General features: G+C 43.1%; 1 long non-coding RNA gene across 1 annotated transcript in view; it reads right to left on the minus strand.

The window, feature by feature from the left end:
• Positions 1 to 10,884: 10,884 nt before the first annotated feature.
• Positions 10,885 to 26,831, minus strand: part of LOC120401760 — a 116,244-nt gene continuing 100,297 nt past the window's right edge. The window contains exon 6 of the long non-coding RNA XR_005596715.1: positions 10,885 to 14,441. This is a non-coding gene — a long non-coding RNA (uncharacterized LOC120401760). The remainder of the gene's footprint in view (positions 14,442 to 26,831) is intronic.

The raw sequence follows: 26,831 nt of genomic DNA on the forward strand, positions 1-26,831 counted from the left end.
GGAGGCAAACCGCCACTCCAATGCTGCGCCTACAAGCTGCTGGTTCTACAAAGAGCTGGACACGATACCAGTGGCGACCCACCTCCACTCCGAAAGCCACTGTGGATACTTCAGTGGCTCACGTACCAGTCGATAGTGGACTGAGCCAGGAGGAGGAAATCTTGGACGAGGATGTGGACGGGGACCCAGAGGCAGAAGATGACTTGGAGGTCAGAGATGCATGCAGCCAGGAGGTCTTCTCTACCCCGGAGGAGGCTAGCCAGTCACACCTGTCGGAGCTTGGCAAAGCACAGACAGGAGAGGAGGCCCCTGGTAAGTGGCTTTGATGTTCGGAATCACTGAAGCGAGTTGCTGGCGGCAGGAGGGTTGCAGAGAGCAGGCTTGTGTCTGTATGATGCGTACCACCACATGCCTAGTCTGGGCAGCGGAACAGGGTGTTGACTGACTCCCTCATTTCACAGGACTCTGGCAGAGATCTCCACAAAACTCTGATGGAGATACTGGCAATCCGCTGCCGCAGTTCTTTGGCAGAGCTGCTTTGTTTCTTGCCCCATTAAGGGTAACTTTCCTGCACCACTCTGCTATCATGGGGGGAGGAGGGGAGGTAAGACCATTGCTGCACACAGGCGAACCACATAAGGGTCGGGGCAGAAGCCTCAGTCTTGGAGAAGACCCTCCCTTGATTCTCTGCTCACCCTAAGCGAGATATCTTCCATAGTGAACACAGCCTGTGGAAAATATGGGGACAGGAATGATTATAAGGCCCACCCTACAGTGCTGGCTCTCCCCAAGAGCCACGGGCCCAGTGTACAGTACAGTCCTGGAACACTGATTTCCCCTGTGGTTACTCATTTTGGGTGTCTTGTGACTCATGTGTGCTTGCCTGGGGTCAGCCAGTTAGTGACAGGTATGTGAATAGTGGTTGTGTTTTAAATCACTGAATCAGTGGTCTGTGTGTTGCAAACAATACTGCTTCTGTAAAATGTCACATTTTGGCTTCACAGATACGACCTTGGGATCTCAGCCTCTCTCTTTATCACCGGCTGAACAGCTGTGCAAAATTAGAAAGTGGCCACGAAGAACTAAAGAGGACTTTCTGCATGATGTCATGATGCACTCTGTGGCTGAAAAACAAGAATTGAAGGAGTGGTGGGTCAATGAGAAGAGGGACTGAAAGGAGAACGTGGCGTGCTAGAATGAAGCCATGGAGTGGCTCTTAAACATTATGGAGCACCAAGCGGACACGCTCCAGGTGCTACTAGCACTACAAACCGAGCAGCTCTGCGCCCGGCCTCCCCTGCAGCCACTGTTGCAAAACTCTTTCCCATGCGCCGCCCCCCTAGACACCATCACCACACTCTTATCAACTTCCTGGCTCCAGTCTGTACCCGCTGCATTCTTCTCCTCCCCCTTCACAGTCCAGCCTTGCGGACTCCCAGTACCCACTGCACTCAACACCTGTCCTTCTGCAGTTTAGTCCTGATGAAGTACAGTTCCCGCTGCACTGCACTCCAAAGGAGAAGGTTGGATATGATACCTGGACATACACAAATCTTTAACTCTCCTGGGACCCTCCCTTCCCCCATCTCCCTCAGTGCTGATGTGGGTTTTTTTGTTTCTCCTCTGGTGGTGGTTTGTTTAATAAAATAATTGTTTTGGTTTGAAAGCAAACTTTATTCCATTACTTGAAAGCAATCAGAGCCCTGCAAAGCAACAGGTAAATTTCTTAAACCATCATAGGGCATCGTCTGCACCAATCACAATCACCTCCTAGCATTACAAGCACTGCACTCCTGAGCATAGAAACAAATATTAGTGGCTTTCAGCTTCAAATTGCTGCCTCAAGGCATCCCTGATCCTTATGGCCCTCTAGTGGCCCTGGTCTCTGGCTCTTCAAATTCAGCCTCCAGGCACTGAGCCACTGCGGTCCATCCCTGAGTGAAGTTTTCACCCTTCCCTTCACAAATATTATGTAGCGTACAGCACACGGCTATAAGCATAGGCATGTTGTCATCAGCCAGGTCCAGCCTCCAATATAGGCAGTGCCAGCGGGCCTTTAAACGGCCAAAAGCACACTCAACAATTATTCTGCATTGCTTAGCCTGTTGTTGAGCTGCTCCTTGCTGCTGTGAAGGTGCCCCGTGTACGGCTTCATAAGCCACGGCATTAAGGGGTAGGCAGGGTCTCCTGGGATCACAGTGGGCATTTCGACTTCCCCTATGGTGATCTTCTGGTCCAGGAAGAAAGTCCCTGCTTGCAGCTTCCTGAACAGGCCAGTGTTCCGAAAGATGTGTGCATTATGCACCTTTCCGGACCAGCCTGCGCTAATGTCACTGAAATGCCCACAGTGATCCACAAGCGCCTCGAAAACCATTGAGAAATACCCCTTCCGATTAATGTACTCGGTGGCTAGGTGATCTGGTGCCAGAATTGGAATATGCATGCTATCTATTGCCCCTCCACAGTTAAGGAAGCCCATTTGTGCAAAGCCATCCACAATGTCACGCACGTTGCCCAGAGTCACAGTCTTTCGGAGCAGGATGCAATTAATGGCCCTGCACACTTCCATCAACACGAGTCCAATGGTTGACTTTCCCACTCCGAACTGGCTAGTGACCGATTGGTAGCAATCTGGAGTAGCCAGCTTCCACAGTGCAATCACCACGTGCTTCTCCAACAGCAGGGCAGTTCTCCTTCTCATGTCCTTGCACCGCAGGGCTGGGGCGAGCTCATCCGAAAGTTATGCAGCCACTGCTTGTCATCCCAGACGTGCATCACGATGTGATCCCACCACTCAGTGCTTGTTTCCCGAGCCCAAAAGCAGCATTCCACTGTAGTCAGCACCTCCATGAATGCCACAAGCAATCTTGTGTCATAGCTATTACGCGTTGCGAGATCAGTGTCAAACTGCTCTTGCCTTTGTAGTTCAAGGAGTAACTCCACTGCCACTCATGACATGTTAGTGAGAGTGAGCAGTATATTGGTCAACAATGCGGGATCCATTCCTAAAGACCGAAGAGGCAGAGCACGCAGTACATAAACCATTGAAAGATGGCACCAAAGGCAGATGGAAGCACAGGGATTGCTGGGATGTGAAGCAATGCATCACAGGGCATTGGGACAGGACCCAGGATGCCCCACAACCCCTTCCGCCTTCCCACAACTCTTAATGGCAGAAGAGGAAGAGATGCTCTGTGCGACAGCTACCCAGAGTGCACCACTCCGAATACCGCTGCAAGTGTGAACACACTATCGTGCAGGCAGCTGACTGTGTGAAAACACAACAGCGGTTTCCCTTCAGCGCTCTCTGAGCGGCGCTGTAACTCTGCCAGTGTAGACATACCCTCTTCCCATTCTGATTAGCAGAAACTGTAGCTAGTTTTGACCTTGCTTTTGAAAGCCTATCTTCAAATTAATCCTTAACTATGTGATGTTTTGCTGAATGCACATAATATGGTGGCAGTTAGCTTAATCACATTAAACTCCAGGGCAACAATATAACTAGTGTAAATCCAAAATAACTTCAGAAGAGTTACTCTTGATTCACCTAAGTGTCACAGATACAAAATGTAGTCTTACATCTCAATAGCCTACTCCTCTTATCAACTGTGGTAATGGGAAAGTGATGGAAAACACTGCTCCCCTCACATTTGTCTGTAGGTGTCTATGCAGTTATTCTTTTAAAAGAATCTACCATTTTATGATCTTTTATTAATGGGGAATCAGTGTCTGTTGTGAAAAGTTTGCTGTAATTACCAGGAAGAGCCAAACTGGTGCAAAGGTGCTCAGTGTTCATATCTGTAAAGGTAGACAGTACATTTGTAGTGTCAGTCCATTTCCTAATGTAAAGCGATGGCCACGTCACACAAACCACCAACATACTTGGCAGTTTCAGCAGAAATGCAAGAGTGAGCACTGAATTGAATGCGCTATCTCATCAATTCTATGTCAGAGTTGACACCATGGCAGATTGGGGTGCAAGAAGCTTGAGTTTCTTCTGCTATACTGGATGATTTAATAGCACTGTAATTTTACTGCTGTTAATTTGATATCTTTTGGTAGCTCTAAATTCAGTTCAGAGGAAAAGCTATTGATTGGGCTGGTCAAACAGTAACAGAACAGATCTAAAAATTGGTATCGGTTTGTATTTATATCTATTTCCCTTAGCAGTTAAAGGAAGCCAGTGTGGCATTTATTATATTTCTTTTGCATGGAAGAATGCTAGTCTGAGTTGCAGTGGCAGTTCTTTGTTGTAGGAATACAGTTTTAATTATCTGGATTTTAACCATATCCTATCCCCTTTTCTAACTAGGGTGACCAGATGTCCTGATTTTATAGGGACAGTCCTGAATTTGGGTCTTTTTCTTACATAGGCTCTTATTACCCCTCACCCCATCCCGATTTTTCGCATTTGCTGTCTGGTTACCCTGTTTCTACCAGTTAATAATAAGAAATGTTGCCTCTTTCAGTTAGAAAGAACATGAAAAGGAATATCCTTTCTTAAGCATCTGGGTGGAAACTGCTACATTTCTGCTCACAATGAGTCTGTACAGCTAAATCTGAGTAGAACAGTGGTTCTCAACCTATTTACCATTGTAGGCTGCATGTGCAACTCTGTGTGTTGTGTGCTTCATCCACACAATATATATACTATCTCTGTGGCCCTGAGGATGTCACATGGGCCACACCTGTGTGCAAGTAGGCCATGGGTTGAGAACCACTAGAACAGAAGGACAAGAGGTGGCAGGTGTTAACCTCCTACATTGCACAGAGCTCAAAAGCTGAGGTATCCCCCCCAAGTAATCTGATCCACATGGAAACTAAGATTTTTCTAGCTTCTTGTCTAGTTTATCAAGTGATTTTATTGTTTTTGTGTTGTCTGTATAGATTTTAAGATCTTTGGGCAAGGACTGCCTCTTTTTTGATGTGTTTAAACAATTTTTAACAAGTTTTGGGTGTTACCCAAATCCAAGTAATGTACCTGGCCAATGAATGACCCAGCATAAGAAGAAAAAGTAACACTTTTCCTTATGAGAATCTCCCGGGCATGTGTTGTGGGAAGAGGAAATTATCTTGACATGAGGGGGCCATGCTGTGATTCCACTGAAAGGAAATGAAGTGATGACCAGCTGTGAAATTGATTTTCATTGAGAAAAGAGAGTAATACAATCTTTTGTCAAAGTGCAGCATAGAGGAAGAGAAGATCCTGCAAGCAAATCAGCAGACTCCTTTGTGCCTATTAAGATCACTATTAATTTTGAAAAGGTCTGACATACATTGTGCATGTATAAAACTGTCCCCAGTAGTTACAAAGCAGTCTTTTGCCACATTTGAGGGTGCTTGTCTGCTACAGAATGAGTGCAGCAATTCCGTCATAGCTGTTGCTCTGAAAGGATTATATGGGAGTCAGATAGGACCAGTGTGAAGGAATTCTAAATAATAGTCCTCTTCCCAGCTTTCATTTGTACATGCTTCCATTCATAGATCTTAATGCCAGAAGGGACTATTAGATTGTCTATTCTGACCTCCTATATATCACTGGACATTTATTTTCATCCAGTTACCACTCTACGAGCCCGGTAACTTGTGTTTAACTAAAGCATACCTTGCAGAAAGGCATCCAGTCTTGATTATTGCACCTAGACCAGTTAAGGCTCTGCCCTAGCTATGATTGGAGGAGAATTCTTGATATATACTCTTGCATTTGCTGATAGAGATGCAAAAAAACACACCTGGATACCTAGAACTTATTCATTGAAAACATAAATTTGTCCAGTAAGTTGTAGCATAGAAATTTCAGCAGACTTTTTTAAAAAGAACTATTAAATGTCACAAAGAGAGAAAAATAGTACGAGCTGCAATAGACTCGGGTCCGGTCTACACTTACCGGTAGATCGGTGCTGCTGCAATTGATGCAGTGGGTGTTGATTTAGCAGGTCTAGTGAAAAACCGCTCAATTGATCGCAGAGCACTCTTCGATTGACTCCAGTAATCCACCAGTCCGAGAAGAGTAAGGGAAGTCGATGGGCGAGCGTCTCACGTCAGTGCAGTGCGATGTAGACACCACGATAAGTCAGTTTAAGCTACGTCAACCCAGCTAAGTAGCAGAACTTAGATCGACTTACCGCAGTAGTCTAGACAAGCCCTGAGACACAAACTATTGAATCTCAAGGGAATTGGTGGGAGGGGTTTACAGGAAACAGCAAGTGTACTAGTGCAGCAAGATATGACCACACACTAAGCAATTTATCCTATGAATGGGGAGGCGGGAGCTCTTGTATCACTCAGGAAGTTTTGCTGAAATGAAAGATCTGCATGGGAAAACAACCTCTGGGCTCTCCTACCCTCTGTTTGCCAGAAGCCAGGAATGGGCAACAGGGGATGGATCACTTGATGATTACCTGTTCTGTTCATTCCTTCTGAAGCACCTTGTACTGGCCACTGTTGGAAGACAGGATACTGGGCTAGATGGACCTTTGGTCTGACCCAGTATATTGTTCTAATGTTCTTATAGGTAATATTGTGTTTTAAGACTGTCTTCTTCATGAATATTTACATAATCTTATTTTCTTTTTTTAGAATAAAAAAAACCCCACCCACTTTGTGACCATGAAGAACTTTGACCATTCCAAGTTGGTGACACTACCACTACTGCATTGAATTCACCAGGCCTAGCAACAATGACCAGACACTCAAGGTTGAAATGCCAACACCAAACACTACCTTAACTACCCTGGTCTATATAGTCCCCTTACATCTTTCTTGTTTATTTTTATAACCACTTAACATTCTTAGCTTTTTTGAGGTTTTAGAGGGATTGCTTTATTTGCACAACTACCTGCCATTTTTATAAATGATTCTTGATCATATGAGAGTGAACAAAAAGTATTCTGATAGCACTGTTCACTGGAACAGGTGAAGTTGTGCAGAAAGGAGAATCTTTGACTAATTTAGATGTAGTTTTTTCCAAATATTTCAACTCAAGTCTGTTACTGGAGTAATTTACAGATTTTTCTCAGATTATTCAGGTAAATACACTTTATCAGAACATAAAAATAGAGGATTTTTTTTGGTAAAAACAAAACATTTCACACAATTTGAAAAAAAAATTGAGAATTTTGCTTTGAGTGGATGGATTCTTTTTTTACTAACACCTTATAACTCTTTCTGTTCTGAGGGTCTCCTCCTTTCTGTGGGGAACAGGTGCTGATAGTCTATAGAAGAGAGAGAGTTATAAACGAGTTTCTTCTGACTGAGCACTGTGTGTTAGAAACCTTTGCACTGCAGTGCCAATGCTCAACTCTTCAGACACTTTGCTGTCTACAACATTCCAGATAAGGAAGGACAGAAAAAATGCTTTCTGCCCTTCCAATAAAAGATGACCCAGGCAGCTTAAAACCTTAGTGCTTTTTTCTTAACGTTTCCAAACTTCATCACTTCCCTTTCAAGTACATGTGTAGAATGCTTGCTTTCTATTAAACCTCATTGTCTACATGTTAGAACTGACATTTCTGATGTTGAGCAGGTATATGTTTCAGATAGTTTAATGATCCATACAGGTTTTTAGGATACTAAGGGAAAGGTGTGGGTCCATTCTTGTAGGTAATAAAAAAAGCAACACCATTTGTTGAGGCTGCCACTGGGGAAACCTGTATAGAAACCTGTTAACTATGTCAATTTCTTTGCTGTTGACTCTGTGTATAGTTAAGATGCCAAATTAGATTTATAGCAGCTTGAAGTTGTATTAAGTGATATTTTGCTTTCTGTAATACTGTTATAAAATAAAGTTTGTTTATTCTCTACATGTCATTTTTCTTATTTTTGATATAAAATGCACAGTGTTTGTGGCACTTAGTCGGACACACAAACATTTGGAAGATGTTGGCTGTTTTAAAGTGAGCAAACCAACTGGGAAATAACTGGAACTCTTGAGGCATTATTAGGTATAAAAAGTAGGGAGCTTTCAAAAGTAATTAGTTGGAGGCTTCGTCGCTGTCTGACTTGAGACCATATTACTCAATATTCCCGCTTTTCTTCTTTCTATTACAGTGCCAGTGACTTTCCGGTCTTCTCTAATTGGCCCCTCTCTGATGCATTGGGGTATAAACCCAGACCAGTAAGCAGTTGTATCACTGCCTGCCTGCAACTCTGGGTGCCTTAAATGCTCTGCTGCTGTGGCTTACAGCCCTGACCCCAACAGCCAGTAGACAAGTATGCAGGTCACACCCTGGCTTCAACTGCCTAGTTACTTTTTGGAAAGTGACCCCACATACTCCCATTCTCAAATTTTCCCCAAATCATCTGCCAATGTGACAGTCTGCTGGGGTTCCCAGAATAGTGAGTTACTGTTACCCCCTCAGCCTCAGGAAATGAGAATTTTGCCACTGCTGGGCTGTCACAACTCCCTGACACACCAGCTTGTCTGCCTTGCCAGCAAAATCTTCAGGACTCTGCCAGTCCAAGCTTTGCTTTGCAAATAACAATGAACTCCAACTCTCAGGTTCCCCAGAGATGACTCCCTGTAGCGTCCAGCCCTGTCCTGGAACATTCACAGCAGTGAAGTTCATTGTTCCTTTAAAAAGACAATACACTGCAGCTCATTAATTTAATTTGGGTTTGACAATGACTCTTATTTCAATCAATGCACTGAATTGGTTTATAGTAAAGTAAAACAAGTTTATTTAACAAAAAGACATAGGATTAAGTGATACCAAGTATAAGGAATAAAGATAGAAAGGGTTACACGAAAACAAAAGTAAACATTTATCACATAATTTTATCAAGTTACAATACTTGCCTAAGCAGTTTTCTCATCTAAACTCAGTTCCTAGAGACTTCATCCCTCTTCTTTGAAGGATCCCACATTCTATGATATCAAGAACACTGGCCCTTTTAATCTCTCAAATGATAGATACCAAAATGGCGCTCTGTTTCTACTTATATCTCCCAAAGTTCATTCACCCTGTTACAAGAGGCAGGAAGACTTCATGGGGTGCAGTCTCCATCTCCTGTGTAGATTAAATGTTCATTTTTCCTTCCTTGCTCTCCTGATGGTGGGTTTTTTCCCAAACCTTGTATGGAAATGTACCTTCATTGTGTCTGCCTGATGACCAGGCTGGTCAGACAAGCTAATACACATTCCTTTGTCTAGGTCAGACTGGGCTTATGGCTTGCTTGCCAAACATGTTTTAAGAACATAATTCTAGCACATATCCTTTACTCTTTGTACATACCCTGTACACACACCACACAGTGATTTTTGGAGACCCAACATGTTACCAGTTTGTCTACAATACCTTACATGACACCTTTCAGATACAGATTATGACAACAGTTAGGTGCAGTGAGTTTGTCAGGCCTGACAAGAGTTGCTGACACAGAGTAATGAATGGGCCTCAGTGTTGCAATGCCAATTTCCATCGTTCAGTAAAGAAATCTACCATTGCTGGCAAAGGGCCACATATTATACCATTCCGTATGTTAAGAAGCACCTTGTCCTGTTGACTTCATGGAGTATGGTCTACATTATGGTCTACAAGTAACAAATGGATCATGGGACTGCTTAAAGCAATTATTTTTCTCTCTAGACAATTGAATAGAGTTTTAATGCTATGTTGAATTTTGGAATGGGGGTGCTACGAGTTCCACATTTTGGGGACATTTTATCATCTTTAACACATCTTGTTACCATTGCACATCTAATATATGCTGTACACACACTAACAAAACCCACTGGATATAGATAGAATTTGCATTGCTGATACCTGACACCAGCAAAAGACTTACCAAAATTTTGAAGCCCATCCATCACGTTTTCACCGCAAGTTGTCCGTGAAAATTCTTATATCACTGCTAAGTATTATTTGTATTACTAGAGTTCCAACAATGTGGCAACACTAAAAAAAACAAAATAAGTAGAGAGGGGAGGGTTTGAAGGGTCTTGGAATATGACAAAAAGCTTGACCTTGATATGATGAATAAGGGTGTGGCACCTATCCTTGCACCATGGTGTCTCCCCCCTACCCCCAACAACAACCTCCGCTCAATGCGGTGGAACAAAACAATACCCTGAAGTGCACTTAGGATGTAGTATTCCCCATGTGGACTCCGTGGCCAACTACTGTCCCAGTGGGACCACAGCATTTCCACTGCTTTTTGGGCTCATTGTTGGCAGAGAATATGGTGTGGGGGAGTGAGGCAGGATCAGCCCTTACTTAATACAAGCTGGATAATGTAAGTCACCAATAACTGGTATGTTAACTTATATTTTAATGTCAAACAATATAAAGCACTTGGGTGTTTTTGTAATTACTTGTCACAATATGCTGAAAACTGGCAACCTATCTAACATCTCCTTTCATGCAAAGATAATGGAGGCACTCTGTCAATTAAATAATAGAAAAGACTTTTCATTAACTGCAGCCCAGGATGGAATAGGAGAAATGAGCATAATAAACTGGAAAGGCTTGTCAGCCAAGAAGCAGCAAGGTGAGCTGAAAAATGGGTCAAAATTGAGAGGTTTGCATTTAAGGGAAGTCTTCGGGGATTTTACGTACAAACAATAAGTTGGAAGAGGTGCTTTTCTGAAGCACCTATGGTTTTTCACTAGATTTGTGACGTTTGCATGATAAAATGTCCCAAAATGTGGAACTCGTAGCACCCCCACTCCAAAAACTGTTCCAGCACCCCTGCCACAGCCCCAGGGCTGGAAGAGCACTTGCTCCCTGCCATGGCACCAGAGCTTTTTCAGTCTTGGGGCTGCAGTGGAGGGGGGGGGGAATAAGCAGGGGGCAGGGCTTTGGGAGGAAGAGATGGAGTGGGGGTGGGATGGGGTGGGGCCATGGGTGTGGCTACAGGTGAAAGTGGCTGAACAGGGGAGGGGCTCCGAGCTCCAGCCAGGGCAATGCGCTCTGCTGTGCTCCTGGATGAGACTGAGAGCTGGACCCAGGCTAGGGCTGAGCTCTCTGCCCCCCTTGCCCTGGTTGGGGCCATGAGGGGGCTGTGCCTCTGCCAGAAGAGGCAAGGCAGGGGGCTAGCCTCCCCAAGGGGAAGCTTCACCTTCTGCCCATGGTCTCAGAGCTCCAGCCCAAGCAATTAAACAGCCCCTTAACCCAACCCCATGAGCCTGAGTCAGATGGAAAGGGCCAACCGCAGGCATCTATTTGCAATGTAGACGTCCCCTAAGGCAAGTTCCCATCCCATTCAGTTGCCAGAGAAATCTGTAGCTCAATCACTGCCTCCTCTGTCTCACATTCTAACTTAGATTCTTCATCCTTTCAAGATGCTCTGTCTGGACTTAATCAAAACATGCCAGACGTGACTTTTCAACATGCTGCATTCGTAAGGATGGGTGTACTTCTTTAGCACTAATTTTATACAGGATATAAGTTTGTTCATCAAGGTAACCGCTAGATCTCGGCTAAACATCAGTAAACATCGACTTCAATGTGCACATGGAAACTGACAAATGTACAGCTAGGCCAAGTAAGAAAAATTTTGCTTGAAAATTTACTAGAGTTTGATTTTAAAGGTATTTACGTTGTATGTTTTGACATGCGATGTTGACGATTTGATTTTTAAGGGTAATAAGGATTTAACTTTTTGAAATCAATGTCTACTGCCATGAAATAATTATTGTCTCACCTGCCGCCTCTGAGTCCAAGCTCTCCTCCTTCCCTTGGTGGGATGGTGGAATCAGGGCCAGTAGGAGACTGTGCTGTAGGGCGAAGTATGGTGGTGAGCTTTGCTCTCTGGGATGTTATGGTAGCCAGGAAGGCCTACAGGGATTTATTCTGAAACACAATGGCTAATGGGGCTCTGGCTGGGTGGACCGGGCTCATTAGCCTGGGTAATTGGCCTAAGAGACTGTTACTCTGAAAATAAACCTGCAGCAAGCAAGTCCTTCAGTTGTGTCAGTTTACCTTGCTACTGAATATGGTTTGGTTGACCAAGAGTGTGCGAGTTGGTGCACAACTGCTCATCCACTTTAAACAAATTCTCTCACAGCTTTCAACATTCTAATTTGGTCTGTGGAGTTGTGTGAAGACTCATTAGTACAAACTCTGATTGTCCATGTTCTCAAATTCAAGGAGTCCAGCATCATCATTACTGTCTGATCAGCCCTGTTGTCTTTTCTCCCCACAATCATTTCTCCCCGCTGTGAAAATTTAAATAAATTAAAAATTGGGGGAAACGATGCTTAAAAGCCATGATGTTGTGCAATTGTGAAAATTATTTAAATTGGTTTAAAAAAAAAAGGCAGCAGGGGGAGGCTTAAAAATAAGCTTCTATGTATAACCTCAATGGACAATATTGATAATTAATTCTGCCAAGCCTAGCTATAGCTAATGAAAGCCCACTTAGCTTTTGCAAATCTTACCCTTTGTATCTATCAGCATTGGTCTAACTCTGCTCCCACTGAACTAATAGTCCTGTCCTAAATGATTACATGTTAATACTAAGCATAACCTCTGGAAATACTGGCTCCTCTCACTGAAAATCTGCACTATCCACTGGAGGTTACTGGGGTGAGGGGGATGTACATTTCAGGTTTTTTTCACAGCCTCTACTTATATCATCATGCAAAATATTGAAGGTGTATTAAACAAGCATAAGGGAGTTACATTATTTAACCATATGGTAATGTCAGAAATGAGTTTATGAATATTTATGGGATGTGCAGCTGGGGGCCAATTTATATTGTACACAATATGAGAACCCTTTAACATAACTCTTTGTGTTGACCAGTGAAATTATTTTATTGACTGAATGAAGAAATTGCATATGAAATTGGTAGAGTTTACAAAAGAAAGTAACGTGAAGTTTTGATTCTCTACAATTACACAAAGGTTGTTTGACATTCAGTGGATCTAGTCCACATTCTGCTGAGACTATAAAAGTAAATAGCCTGTTCTGAAAGAAAGCTGGATAAACCTCTTTCCTTTTATCAGGGCTAGAAGACATTAGAAAATGTATCAATATATGTAGTCGCCACTCGTAATATTCCACTTTCGTGGCTTGATCTGAATACATGCATATAATTCTTGCTCAGTCCCAATTTAAATTCTCAAACCAAAAAAAAGCCCCTTTATTTAACATTAGTTATGGTTATTCTCAAATGAAACCATATTAGGAAATACAAAGTTAAGCATTAAAGGTTGCAAAGTCAAACATGCACAAGTTAGGAAACGCCAGTATGAACGTTGCCCTGCAGACTTAATTCAGCCCCCTTCTGCATATGCAGTTATAATACAGTACAATGTACAGTAAACTGTGTGTGGAAATGTAAAGCAATGCCATTTGTCATGAATTTGAAGCAATGGGAATGAGACTAAATTCTAATACAGAGAAGACTTTGTGCATGGTAAAGTTGATTGCTATTTGGCTTCTTAGGTGCTTTCTTCTAATAATGGCCACTGGTACATTCTTGTAATGTGATCTGTTTCAGACACATGGCAATGAAGCCATATTTATAATTACATTGAACATAAAATATTTGTTTCCAACTAATGAAAAAACAGGATGGAGAAAGGGAATTTCATAACATATTTACACCGGTTAGTTTAAAAAATCATACCCTTATTTAAGTATTGTAAGAGGAGTTCTTTGTGCTTCCAAACTAAAATAACTCAGATCCTTTAAGAAGATATTTGTTGCTTCTTTCCATGGTTTGGTATTTGGTTTGGTGGCAGGTGTACCAGCTCTGTGTCTCAAACAGAATATAATACAGTATGAACTGGAGGTGAGTTTAGTAAAATATGAAACAGAAAAAATAAATGAAATCCTTTTTTTCCTTCCATCACTATTGTCTTTCACTTTTCAAGTTCTTCTATAGTTTCTCATCAGTTCAGAGAGCATGCTTTTGTCAATATGTAGGTTTAAAAAAAACCTAATTCATGTTAACCTGCTGTTTGTGCACCTGTGATTCAACAAGACTGCTGCTGATTCATTGACCTACACAGACTTCAGCTGTCACGTGAAGACACTCCTATAGCTATTTCTACTTGATATAGGCATCTAAGGAATAGTGAGCAATGAGGTTTTTTTCCAAATGCTGTGTCTCCGAAGCCAACCGATAAAGTATGTTGCATTTAGTCACAGGTGCTGATGAGTTCAGAAAAGTGTTGCTTACTAAATATCATGTAGAGAAAGCAAAACTGTTATAAGGCCTTTTCAGATAGCAGCAGCTGCTTCATTTGTACTGTTCTGCACTAACTTCCCACCATTTTGTTTCCCCCATGACTTTTGTAATACAGCAGGTTATTTTTAAACCTCCTCAGTTGACTGCTCGTGTCGAACCTGTTTTCTGAGCCGAATCTCCCTTAAATGTCATTATGTCCTTTTGATTAATCTCTTTCTTTCAGATCTCAGTTTCTGGTACCGGATGTGGAAGTTCAGGATGGCATTTGTGGGATCATCGGCCATGGCCAATTCCTCGTTAACTGAAAAGCAGAAACAGTCGTGTTAATTAGCAGCTCTGAACTTGTTACATAGGAAAGGTGACAGTAGGGTAAGCTTACCAACACTGCTGGAGGAACCTCTTCTGGGCATGAGAAGGTAGTTAAGACTACATGCCCATTGAAGGCCTGATCCAAAACTTAATGAAGTAAAAGGAAAGAATCTTATTTACTTCATTGGGCTTTAGATCAGACTCTGAGTCTTGGCCAGTTGTGCTAATGGTGACATTTTATTTTGTGTTGTGATAGTACCTAGGGGCCCCAGTCACTGGCCAGAGCCCTATTACGCTAGGTGCTGTACATGCACAGAACAAAAAGACATTCCCTGCCCCATGGAGCCTACAATCCAGTGTAAGGTAAGACACAACAGAGGGCTACAGCAAACAAACAGGGAGAACAAAGTAACAATGAGACAAAATTGGTTAGCATAAAAAACTGGTCACAGCACACAAGCTATTTAACCATTGCTGAGTTTTCTGAGGCCTCACACAAAAGGCATCTTAAAGGGGGAATTAAGAGGAGGACAATGAGGCTGCCTTGTGCTTGAAGGGCAGTGTGGGAGAAAGTGCAAGACAGCGTTTGAAAATTGAACAAGCAGACACTGATTTTGGTAGTGTGGATGGTGTTTTCAAGGGGGTCTCAATGAATGAGGCACACAGCTCCTCCTGAATGCCTAAGGCCCTGTCACGGGTTGGACTGGTCCTTCAAAAGAGTTGTGCTCAGCCCTACCTGTGCGCAGTTAACCAGCCCCCATGTGATGGACTTGGTTTGGTGGGTGGATCAGATGATCAGGATCACATGATGATAGCCTGGGGGTAGGGCCTCTTTAAGAGAGAGCCTGCTCAGAAGTACCAGAGACCTGTTGGGAGCGGGAGGGCTCTCTTGCTGTAAGCCAGGGGTAGATAGTTGGAAGTGCTTAGGAGTCTCTCTGTAAAGAGCTGGGAAGGAGAGTCTAGGAGTGCCAGTAAACCCAGAGCTGGAACCCTGATATGAAAGTAATTGATAAGCCATGAGGAAAAGGGACTGACTGGATCTGAGAAGCCCTGCTAAGGGGGTTATTAGAGAGCTGAGCAAGGGGCTGAGAGAGACTTGGAGACAAGCCTAGATAAGAAGTGGCCAGCAGAGTGAAGCACTGGGTCTGAGTTGGTGGAACTTCTCTGATTACTACTGGGTTCCTGGACTGGAACCTCAGGCACAGGAAGGCCATGGAAAAGTGCAGTATGAAAATCCCCTGACACGAGAGGCAGAAGGCCTCTTGAGCCTGGAGTCAGGCTGAAGATTCAATATGAGGTTGCTGGAAGTTTGGGGGATTTTTTGGATTTCTTGTGTATCGCAGAAGGGAGACACGAAGTCTTTACGATTTGGCAAGAGAATTAAATAAATTGAAGATTTGGGAATTGGCTTAAGTGCAGGAAATGGAGGTGTCTAAAGCCTGGAGAGGGGAAACTGAGGCACAGAGAACTGAGTGCCAAAAGGCAGTAAGGTGATCTGGTAACAGGCCCTTTTGAAAATGGCACCATATACATGTGTCCACTTGAAACTGAACTGAATTTTTCACCTAACATTTGATGGCCTTGTGGTTTTTAGTCACAATCTTTATTGGATTTGAACTGGCAATATATAATAAAAGGTTCTAGATCCCTTTGGCGAACTCCTCGGCCAATTAGTCCACTGATTACTGCTTTGTGTGATGTTAGAAAACACCAGTTGCCTTAACAAACTCCAAACCTAAAGGTGAACAAAATCCTAAACTTTAGCAGTACATTTAAACATCTGGTTTTACATAAAGACCTTCAGAGATGTGATAATCCCAAAGCACTTTCAGAGTGATGATACTGGTACTGTAATGACTCTCTAGGACAGCAAGAGTGAGTGTGCCTTCAGCAATCAGTGACACAGCCTTGAACATCACGGCTTCTTTTTCCCCCCTAACGAGAAGAAATGTTACTTAAAACAATGGCATGGACTCAACCTATGAGGGCTTGTGATCATCCTGCCCTTCCCATATTGATAAATGAGAGTGGGAATCCTGGCTACATCCCAGCTACATGGCCAAGGGAGGGTGTCCCAGTATGGAAAAAGGGATTATGCTATCAAAAAGGTTGGAAAGCACTGTACTAGGTTTACCTTAATGCTGAGGTATATTTAATACACAGTCACCGAGATGGCTCTTTACTAAAAGAGAGAGCCTTTGTTTGTATTTCAAGAAAAGTCAAATATAAATGTTCACTTTCACAATAATTGGACTTCATTGGCCATCTCCTGTTCTCCCATTACACCACCTCTCTGTGGTAATATTGGGGTATTTCTCGTAGCACCTCAACACTTCAGTTTCCTCATGTTTGATAGATACTGTATAGTGTCATGTTTTGGTTCCACAGTGTGTGGTCGGTTTTCTGTTGTCAGTAGCTACAAATTATTTTTAGTCAGAGAGGCAAAGACAGAACTGACTGAAGCAAGGAGGATGGGCTTCACTGATATGGTCAGTGTCTGAAAAGTGCATGTCGAACAAGGGGCTGCTTGAATAACTGTTTTAGCAGCTTGGCAGGTAACATAGTTTGTGCATTTACACACACACACACTTACTTATGTTAAGGCCGAAAGGTCAGAAACCTGGAGATGTTATGCAAATGGTATATTTCCCTATTTTGCATCTTTGAATAGGTATCACCTTATTTACATAATGACTACAACAAACTTCCTGATTACTAGAACTTAAGCCTGAAACACTGCTAGAGCATGGAACAAGCTTTGGAAACAGAGGAATTGCTGTGCCCCAGTGGGCTCTGGCATCTACTTGGACTGGCATCTAGATAATTCAGGAGACTCTACCCAGGCTGCGCCTTGTCCTGAACTGGTTGGGGAATTGTGGCTGCTGACTGGGAAATCTGGCTGCTTCCTGCTGGGGCTGCTCTGGGTTGATAAGGCTAAATTCATAAAGGGACTCAGGGTTGCAATGCTCAACATTGCAGTAGCTAGTCACTCAGTGGAATCCACAAACCCTGAGTGAGGTGCCTAGGCTTCCTGTACAATGCATGGGGCAAGACAGGTGAATGGGATCCACAGAAGCCAGCATACTTAGTGGGCAGGTGCGTAAGTTAGCCAGGCGCAGATGCTGAGGATAGGGTGCGTCCTAAGCCCTGCCCCATCAAGGAGTTAGGTGCCTGAGTCCAGGATAGAGGGAGATGCCTATATCTGCCTGGGATCCACAGCTGTGAATCCTCTGCTGGAGTCTGGCATTGAAACCCTTCCTTGCAAGTAAGGTGGCAGCACTCCAGCCTAACTCCACACAAAAGGGCCGGGAGGGAGGAAATGACCCTCCATTAAACATTTAGCTCAGTGGTTAGGGGGCTCATGTGAGAGAGGCCCTGGTTCAGTTCCCCCATCTGCCTGATATAGAGCAGGGATTTGAGCTGGGGGTCTCCCTGCTCTCATGGGAGTGCCTTAACAACAGAGCTATGGCGTATTCTGCCATGGCTCACTTTCAATATCTCCTCTTAAAGCGGTTCTACTGGGTATGAAATACTTAAACAATTAAGTATTAATTGGGCCAGAGAGAACCACAAGAATGACTCTCTAGCCCAGTAGTTAGAGATCCACCTGGGAGGTAAGAAACCCCAGTTCAAATCCCTTCTCCACATCAGTTAGAGGGAGGAATTCAATCAAGGTCTTCCCCATCATGGATGAGCAGCTGGACCCCTGGGCTAAAGGTTATAAGGGAGGCCATCACTTCACTCCCTCCCAGCCATTTTGTGGGGAGTTAGGCGTGCTCAAAGCCCCACACGTGAGAGAGCTGGTGGCTCACCTCGTCTTAACATCTGGCTGGTGCTTTGCGGTGAGTTAGGCATTGAGCTGCTGGGAGGGGTCAGGATTGAGGCAGCTATGCACATGCCCAGCCAGCAAGACATAGGCACCTCGGGCAGGTCAGTAGCAAAAATATAGACTCAAGGGGACTTTGGGCACCAGCGAGGTAGGGTGGCAGCTGAGCAAAGATTTTGAGAATCTCAGTGGCACCGAAAATATTGGACTTTCAGGGATTTCATAGAATATCAGGGTTGGAAGGGACCTCAGGAGGTCATCTAGTCCAACCTGCTGCTCAAGGCAGGACCAATCCCTAGAGAGATTTTTTGCCCCAGATCCCCAAATGGCCCCTTCAAGGATTGAACTCACAACCCTGGGTTTAGCAGGCCAATGCTCAAACCACTGAGCTCTATCCCTTCTCTCAGGTGCCTATCATGGCAGTAAGGCACCTAAGCCCTTTTGTGGCTCTTGCCCATGGTCTCTAATGGGGTGCCCAGCTCTGGCATTTGGTGCCTCTTGCTGCCTGGAAGGGGAGGCAAGGAGATGGGGCTCCGGGTGCAGCACGCTAGTTATAGCCCTCAGAGCCTTGTGGTCAGAGGTGCTAGCCAGGACACTGCCCCATGTCACACTAGCCATAGCTCTGAGTCTATGGCCATGGGTGGGCTGGGTACTATGCTCTGAGCTGCAGCTCTGTGGTTAGAGTACTCATGGCTGTTGACATGGAGTGCCCTAGAGAGGACTCTAATTGTACTGAGTCTGCCTAGAATGGCCCTATCCTGACAGGTGAGGCCTAGAGTATCATCACAGCTTTCCACGTGAGGACTAGGGTTACGCTCCTCTGGAGTAGTGGTGCTGAAAGCAGCTAAAATGAGGAGCCTCCTGGCACAACAGCCTCATGAAGAGGTCTGAGAAGGACTCTGCCACTGCAGACAAACTAGCTTTTCTTTGGGTGCTAATTCCTAATTCATTCAGATACACAGAATTGACAGCCCTCTTTGTGATGGTGCCACCTGGCATCTCAGATACAGTCAAAGACAGCTGATCTCAGTTACACCAAAACTCAATTTAAAAAAACAAAAAACAAAAAAAACATTCTAGGTAGAAGAGACGGCATCAGATACAATTACTCCAAAGTGATGATTTTAGTGCTTTGTCAAGAAGATTTGATCTGTTGAATGTGGAATTGTGCATGTGATAATGGGTTTAACGTGTTCAAAACAAACTGTGCAGTGCCGGTGACTGTCTGGATAATTCCTCTAGTGTTGTTCTAGGCACAGTCAGTGTTGATTAGAAAAGTGAGCACTGCCTGTGGTAGGCTTGACTGATCACTGGCATGTCTAAGACTGTGTGGAGGGGGTTTCTAATCTGGCATTGCTATTTTGACTGCTTCAGTGTTTCTCTTTAAATTGTACTTAGCCACCCTTTACAATTAACACGTCCTCCTGATCAGATTCAAGGTGCTCTCCCATTCTGCCTCAGATAATGAATACAGACTTCTCAAGTACAGCAGTAGCTGAATTCTAACATGCTGTATACAGAGGAAGAACCAATGCAAAACAGGCTGTCAGCTTGATAGCAGCAGCAAAAGTGTTATCGGACAATTTTGGTGACTAAGTATTGACGTACATTGTGCCCAATAAACACTGCATCCTATAGAGTCCAGACACAGGAATCCAATGGAATCTGTGGTCTCTGAGAACTCACTGTGGAGCACCCAAGGAATTTACTCTTTTCTGTTTGCTAAGGGCCTGATCCAAAACCCACAGAAATCAAGGAGTTTCTGTCCATTGGCCGGACCAAACAGCTTTGGCTTGAGCCTGGCAGTCTGAAGTGCAAGCAGCACTGCGCCAGTCTGCCACGACAGCTCAGTCTTGACCTGCAGCCATGACATGAGCTGAGAAGGAATGTGGCACAGGTCTCCTTGTCTGGATAATTTGTTGGAATCACGCACAAGAGAATGGGAGGTCCCTTTTTAAAATGTTTATCATTCAAGCTTTTACTGCAACAGTCCTGCTATCCCACGGCCTTTCTTGCACAAGGGCCATTCGATTGTTCTAGCACTCTGGAGCCTAGTGTTCAATATGTGGGTAATCACACATTTGTGGGCACACTCTCACACACACAGTCTTTGGTATCTGATTTAGGAGTTAAAAAAAAATCTTACTGTCGATCTCTAATTGATTATGGACTGGCTAAAGCTGTGACACACCAGATGGGGAGCTTGACCAATGCACTCAGTAAAAAGGGAAGGTACACTGCTCTTAATTTTATTTCAGGAGTGCAGACATTCAACTTAATGAGCAAATAGACATAAGACTCAATCACTATTAACCTCCCACTGAAGGCTTGAGCAGCAAAGGTGCAGAGGAACCTGATTTGTAGTTTAGCTGCACTATATTTTCTCCTTTATGGTTATTTGTAATACAAATGAGTATGGCTCTTTTCTGCTTCAGTTCACGCAGTCAGTAAAATTGTGCGACTTAAATGTAGTTTTAGTCCAAGTCCTGAACTGTGGCTATAAGCCATCTTCTGGTTGGAGAAGCAGTTTAAATGTGGCACAGCAGCTTCAGGAGGCTTGACAGGTTTTGCTTTTTACATAAGAGCAGCCATACTGGATCAGACCAAAGGTCCATCTAGCCCAGTACCCTGTCTTCAGACAGTGGCCAATGCCAGGTGCCCCAGAGGGAATGAACAGAACAGGTGATCCATCCCCTGTCGCCCATTCCCAGATTCCGCTATTCACTGCAGGTTATTTAGTATATGTAAAATGTATTTGATTATACAAGGAGGTTTATCTTTCTACCCTGTGTCATCCCCAGGGGTCTCACTCACCCTCTATCAGCTTGATCCTGAAGTAGGCAATGAGCAACAATAGGAGCAAAACCACTGGCAGGAAGATCCCAGTGAAGATAATCCAGGCAGGCAGCTCCTTTGCAAATGCTGACAGCGTGTAACCCATGGCCAGTCTCATCGGCAACATTCTTGCTGAAAGAGACGCTTTGGGCCTTTCCCTCTGTTCCCCCACTCCCCATACACACACTTTCTGCCCTTTGCTCCGAGCATTATTGCTTTGTCTGGACTTTGCTCTGTTTGTTCAGGCCTGTGATTTCTAATAGGATTGTAACGGGGTTACAAAGTTCCTAAAGTGCATGACACAATCCTCGTGACTGGAAGGGTTGGATTTGTTGGGTTTTGTTCACTTGCATTTTTAGCAGTTTTCTTTGAGACAGCTTTTAGCAGGAAAATCAATGTGTTTTTGAATACTTAGCATTTTTATTCTCAGTATTATTTATTTATTATTTGTACTACACTAGCACCTAAGGGCACTACCCAAGATCGTTGTGCTAAGCAACACACACACACACACACACACACACACACACACACACACACACACACACACACACACACACACACACACACACACACACACACACACACAGCAAGACAATCCCTTCCCACAAAGAGCTTGCAGTCTAAATAGACAAGACAGACCAAAGATGGGAGAAAGGAAATATTATTCTCCTCATTTTACAGATGAGGAATTGAGGCACAGAGAGATTAAGGGCCAGTTTTTCAACAGAGCTCAGAACCCACCATTGGGCCCAGACTTTCCAAAGAGCTCAGCTCCCATTTAAGCACCCAAATAAGTGTCTAGATTTCCACAGCTCAGCATGCAGTGTGCTGAGCTCTTTGGAAAATCTGGCCCCAGGTCACACCGGAAGTCTGTGGCAGAATATAAACAGAACACTTATCCTGAGTACGAGACTAGGGCTTTAAGCAAAAGACCTTAATTCCTATATATCTCTAGAGACTTTCCCCAAGTTTTCACAGTACTAGAAATCATTTAAAGGTGTCAGACTGACAGACTTTGCAACTTTTAAATTGTCTTAATACCCACAGGTTGGGTGCGAGGCTTCTCAGGGGTACCCAGGTTTGTGAGGCACCTCGTTACCATCTGCCTTTACATGAGGAAGCTTGTCTGTGCCTGCTGTGGGTCAGCTCCCTGTCTCTAGCAGTGATTGGCAACACCAGCACTCCTCTCCAGGCCTATCCAGGACCTGCTTTCTCTCTACAGTTAGTGATAGGCACACCCCAAACCTTCTGAGAGTCTCCCTGGCGTGTGCAGCCCCTGTTCTAGTGGACACTTGCAATATTCACAGATCAGCACACCCAGACTTACCAGTTATACCTCAGATCAGTGCTCAGCTTCACACACCACAGCACTTAGACAAGTTTATTTAACACAGTATAGAGATTCTAATAATAGCAAGTAGAAATATTGGCAATAAGTGGTTACATATAAAAACATAATACACATTCTAGAACCTAGATGTACTTAACTAAATGCTTCATGTCTTATAGAACAAAAGCTCATCCAAAAATATGCAGTTACTGAAATTAAACCTTTTAATATCAGCAGGTCCAGATAACTTGCATCCACGAGTTTTAAAAGAGCTGGCTGAGGCTCTCACTGGACCATAAATGTTGTTTTTCAATAAGCTTTGTAATACCAGAAAAAATCCATGAATCTGGAAGAAAGCTAATGTTGTGCCAATATTTAAAAAGGGAAAATAGGTAATTATAGACCTGTCAGTTTGACATTGATTCCAGGCAAGATAATGAAGCAGCTGATATAGGATTTGATTAATAAAGAAAAAGGGTAGGGTAGTTAATTATAATTAATTGCAATCAATATGGGTTAATGAAAAATAGAGCCTGTTTAACTAACTTTGTATCTTTTTTTGATGAGATTGCAAATTTGATAAAGGTAATAGTGTTGATGTAATATACTTAGACTTTAGTAAAGTGTTTGACTTGGTACTGCACAACATTTTGATTAGAAAGCTAGACCAATATAAAATTAGCATAGCACACATTAAATGGATAAAAAGCTGGCTAACTGGTCAAAATGGAAAACAGGAAAATCATGACAGAGTTTTTATTTCTACGGAGGGTCCTGCAGGGATTGGTTCTTGGCCCTAGACTATTTAACATTTTTATCAATGACTTGGAAGAAAATATAAAATCATCATTGATAAAATTTGCAAATGACATCAAAATTGGGAAATAGTAAATAACGAGGAGGACAGGTTACTGACACAGCAATCTGAATTGCTTGGTAAGCTGGGTGCAAGCAAATATTTTTAATATGGTTAAATGTAAATATATACCCTCTTCTGGTCCCTCAGGGGACCCACTGAAAGGTTTGTAGCTCCCACCCATCATCTCTTCTGGACAGAGACCCGTTTCTCACTCCCTTCTGACCAGGGGTTTTAAGACTGCATAGTTCTCTGCCTATGCTGTGATAGCCAGACTGCCTAAACAGGCTAGTGTGTGCTTTACTTTCACTCCTGTGGTTATGAACAGTATAATGGCCTGCAGTTATAAATTACCACACAGCTCTTTATAAACAAGCATACTTATTCTTAAGGTGACAGCATTACAATGAAAATGTATTAAAAACAATAAAATAACTTACAAACATGCTAAGAAGGTGACCAGACGCCAACCTTGGGCTCTGGTAGGTGTCAGTCATTCAAAACCCACAACTGGGTTTTCCCCTTGGTTACAAGTTCATAGCTGGCTCAGATTCACAACCAGACCCCCAGCTGGGCTGTTCAGCCATTTCTTTACACAGCTCAGGCCTTTGGTCTCAAGTTTCTGGGAACAGGTAATTAGTAGACTGACCCACTGCTCAGGTATAGCTTCAAAAGGCTGGGGTTTTGCATAATCGGTTGTGGGGAATTTGCATTAACCTCTCCCTAGGTATTCCCCAGGAAATCCACTTCACATTTAATTGTCCAAAAGTCCATTCTTGTCTGACACATTTTCAATTCAGTCCTTGAACTCCCAAGCCTCACAGCAAGCACATCCTCCCTCCTAGAGAGGTAACATACTGTCCACAATAATACATAAACTTTGCATGTAATGCAATGGACCCAAATATACTCAAACATAATTCAATAAGGTCTTCTGAGGATATGCAGGAAATAGCCGTATCAGTCACGATGAACATCTAAGAACAAAGAAGGTAAGTCACACTTGCATGATGGGGCAACTCTATTGTGGGAAGCAGTGACTCTGAAAAAGATTTTGCAGGTTATGGCGGATAATCAGCTGAATATGAGCTCCCAGTGCAACGCTGAGGCCAAAAGGGCTAATGTAATCCTTGGATGCATAAACGGAACTCTCAGCTAGAAGTGAATAGGTTATTTTACCTCTGTATTTGGCACTGGTGTGACTGTTGCTGGAATACAGTGTCCAGTTCTGGGGTCCACAATTCAAGAAGGATATTGATAAATTGGAGATGTTTCAGAGAAGAGCCACAAGTATGAGTAAAGGTTTAGAAAACATGCCCTATAGTGACAAACTCAGAGAGCTCTGTTTAGTTTAACCAAGAGAAGTTTAAGGGTTAATTTGATTGCCATCTAGAAATATCTACATGGGGAGCAAATACTTGGTACTGTAACAGGTTTTTCAGTCTAGCAGAGAGAGGTATAATGCGATCCAATGGAAGCTGAAGATGGACAAATTCAGACTGGAAATAAGGCATACGTTTTTAACAGTGGGAGTAATTAGCCATTGGAACAATTTACCAAGTGTCGTGGTGGATTCTCCGTCACTGGTAATTTTTAAATCAAGAATGGAGGTTTTTCTGAAAAATCTGCTCTAGGAATTTATTTTGGAGAAGTTCTATGGCCTGAGTTATACTGGAGGTTAGACTAGATGATCATAACATGCATCTATGTACAAAACAATCACATACACTTTTTGGTTTGATTTGCTCATGTATTTGAGATATGGTTAGCTGAGAAATTATGTACAGAAGAGGCTAACGTACATCTTCATCTTCCCTTGTCACACTTCATAATTTTAGGGATAGACAGTTGATGGATTATAGAACAGATAGTTGTTGACTGGTTGGTTTCTGACTGGAAAGGAATTAAGAAAATTCTCCATCCTCCACACTGGTATGATCTGGTTGCCAAATGAAAAGTGACACATTTGGAAGACAAGTTGCTGTCAATATTGTTCAAAATTATCCTGTCAGTTCCATCTGTTTGTCTAAACAGCAATTACTCTCTATCTGTAAAATCAACAACCCTGCTTCAAAAATTGTACTGATCTCAGATCAATTGTTTGGGATGCATGGCTGTCTTTGCAGTATGGGTGACAAAGGGAACAGATACTCTGTCAGAGCAATGACATTTTGTTTTTTAAAAAGCACTGTTACAGCTCTCTGGGGTGACCAGATAGCAAGCATGAAAAATCGGGACAGGGAGCGGGGGATAATAGGCACCTATATAAGAAAAAGCCCCGAATATCAGGACTGTCCCTATAAAATCAGGACATCTGGTCACCCTGCAGCTCTCACACAAGTAAATCTAAAGTATCACACTTGTATAATCAGTTTTAAAGTGTGGAATGATGATTCCTGGTCCTGGATTTGTCTGTTGTGTGATTACACTTTTAGTTTTTATGATTCCTGTGTTTTCCTGAGCAGGGGCTCATAAGAGCCAGAAGAAAATCAGATAAAGTCACTAGATGTAGCTCAGTTTAAGGGGAATACCTGATGCCCTGAATGATCTGTAGAACTTGATAGTATCTTGGGAAAGAAGTTGATGTGCCTGTTTTGATGAAATGCCACTGTTTGTAAAAAGACTGAAAAAGAAGTCCTTTTGGTTGCCATCTAACTAGTGTTACCAATATAGACATCTGATGGTATAGCTTTGAAAGAGGCAGGGAGTACAGCAGGTCAAAACTCATAATTTCCATTTTGCAGGAAATGCCAATGTTTTAAAACTCCCCTTTGTCCGGCATCGGAACAAAGTCAAAATTTTACAATTTCCTGTCAGACAAAATTTTTAAAAAGTTTTGGAAATATCAAAACAAGCTTATTGAAGCAGAGTAAACAAGAGAGTTATTCCAGGTGTTTGAGAGCATTTTGGATAGTAATCAAAACATAACAATCTATTAATATGACATGCCCAAGTGTGAGTCAGCCAAATGACAGCTGAACTGACAGTCTGGATTGCTCTTCCTCAGAGCAAATGCTGAAGTAAATCTGCTATGTGATTGGGACTGGACTACTTTAATTTGGCTTACTTGTTAAAATCAATTTTACTGTAATTATAGTGGAAAGGGGAGGCTTGCTCAGGAGCTTGGTAATGACAGAGCCTTTCAGCTTTAGGTCATTGGCTCAAATTTGGAAGTGGCCAAAATTAATCATAACCAGGGAGTTATGTGATATGAAGTTGGTGTCCAAATTCTGGTGGACAAGTGACCATGTCACAGCTAGCCCTCGTGATGTCAGTCCCAGCAATGAGACCAAGGACTAAATAAACATTATGACTGAACTATTATCTGCTCTTGAACATGGGATGAGATCCTGGCCCCATTGAAATAAAGGAAGCAAATGTGACCAAGATTTGACCTAAGCTCTCAATTGAGGCATATCATAGAATATCAGGGTTGGAAGGGACCTCAGGAGATCATCTAGTCCAACCCCCTGCCAATCGGCACTGCGGTGTGGCTAAACTGGGTCTATCATTGAGGATTCATCTCTTTGTA

The sequence above is a fragment of the Mauremys reevesii genome, linkage group 3 (genome assembly GCF_016161935.1).
Source record: "Mauremys reevesii isolate NIE-2019 linkage group 3, ASM1616193v1, whole genome shotgun sequence".
In the NCBI taxonomy this organism is placed as follows: Eukaryota; Metazoa; Chordata; order Testudines; family Geoemydidae; genus Mauremys; species Mauremys reevesii.